This window comes from Cynara cardunculus, unplaced genomic scaffold, assembly GCF_001531365.2.
Source record: "Cynara cardunculus var. scolymus isolate 2C unplaced genomic scaffold, CcrdV1 Un_Scaffold_11918, whole genome shotgun sequence".
NCBI lineage: Eukaryota > Viridiplantae > Streptophyta > Magnoliopsida > Asterales > Asteraceae > Cynara > Cynara cardunculus.
The window spans coordinates 1-1,809 of NW_020207151.1; the positions used below are offsets into that span (position 1 = coordinate 1).

Sequence of the window (1,809 nt, forward strand, 5' to 3'; positions counted from 1 at the left end):
CTGATATGCGGTCAGTTCTCTTGATTTTTTTAACAGTCAATTGGAGACTTGATGAATGGGTTAGACCGGAACAACTTGACCTTGATTCAGTAGAAAATGATGTAGATGAAAAGGTGGAAGACAAGGTAAAATATCTGTACTTTGTTCCGGTTTCTGATGTGTCTTTTGGTATTAATTCATTGTGGTGAAGTACAAAAGTGATTGCATGATTCTCTTCTCTCGGCATTGATGTTTAGGTTACAGGTTTGAAAATGACACGCCACCAGAAACGTAAGATTAATGAGACTCATGTTGAGGTTTGTGTTACCATCTTATATCTTTCCATCTTTGTTGTTACTGCTCAATTATAGTCATGTTCATCATCTTGTAGTTGTATATTCTTGCTTCGTGTGCATACTGGAGGTTAAAGAAGTTGATTGATTGCTTATGGATTGCTATGACTTTGGAGTTGTTGAAATTTTTGGGTTTTTCTAATGTTGATTAGAATGATGAGTACAAAATTGTATATTACTAAAGTTTTCCATGGTCTAAGGTTTTATCTGCATATTAGTCCAACGAATTCTAATTTTGCATTTATGATGGCCACAACTATAATCCGTTAATGAAGTGAGCCTCTCTATCCCCATTTGATTGGAAGGTACGAGATTGAAACATGGTACTTCTCCCCCTTCCCACCAGAATACAGTGACTCCCCGAATCTATACTTTTGTGAGTTTTGTATGAATTTCATGAAGCGCAAAGAACAACTTCAGAGACATATGGTGAATGTTACAATTTCTTCTATTTTTTAATTGTGAATATATAAGGGGTCGTTTACCTAAATGCTTACCCAGTAAGTGCTTACTGTTAGGAGCCAACATTATAATTTATTTTACCGGATAAGATTGTAGTACATCAAAATGGTATCGTAATGCAACAATTTACCCGGTAATCACTTACCCGGGTAAGAGTCATCACCCTCACTTACCAAGTAAGGGGCCGTTTACCAAACACTTACCCGGTAAGTGCTTACCGGCAAAAAATAACACTATCATTTACTTACCAGGTAAGATTTTAGTCCATCAAAACGGCATCGTATATTCATATGCAATAATTTAACCGGTAAGCAATTACCGTTTTAAGAGTCTTTCCCTCACTTACCGGGTAAGACTCTTGGTCCTTGTCTTGCTCTTACCGGATAAGATTCTTGGTCTTTACCATATTAATCCGATAATGTAATGTGATTTAGTAAGCGCTAACTCGGGTAAGCATTTGGTAAACGACCCCTAAATCATGATATGCCATGTTTGTGAAGGAAAGAGTGTTTGGTAATAACAAATTTGACCATAAAGTTCTAAAATTACTAAGGTGTAAATGTCACATGAAATGGAGTTGTATTATTTGATCTTTGTAATGCAACCTATGGCTATTGGCTCTTCTTTAACCATCTTATTCTGTCATAATGTCTTGGAAAGTTTCTTAGTTTTCCAATAATATGCAAATAGGGTATGGCACCCCTATGTTTCTTTGTTCCTTTGGTGCATCTTACGTCTCCCTTGCAATGGTGCATCTTACGTCTCCCTTGCAATGGTTTTCTTAACAGATGGGAGAGAAATTCCCACATACCATATAAGGAGTCAAAATTGGCCATGCTTCTTCAATATTCCTTAAGTGGTCATAGAAGAGTATTCGTAAGTCTTATATCTGAGTTTCAATTTATCTAAAAAGCATGTCCCGTCATCTGACCATAAAATTCATTGAGAAAGTATTATTTGCCCTTCTATTGGTGGTATGAAGGTATTCTATTATTCATCCAGTTCTTTTGTATTT

The 1,809-nt window shown here is 36.1% G+C and overlaps 1 long non-coding RNA gene across 1 annotated transcript; it reads left to right on the forward strand.

Moving 5' to 3' along the window:
* The first annotated feature begins 17 nt into the window (after nucleotides 1-17).
* LOC112505545 lies at nucleotides 18-1,666 on the forward strand. The gene is made up of 3 exons (XR_003068414.1): nucleotides 18-125; nucleotides 237-296; nucleotides 1,583-1,666. It is a non-coding gene; the product is annotated as an uncharacterized LOC112505545 (long non-coding RNA).
* Nucleotides 1,667-1,809: the final 143 nt, after the last annotated feature.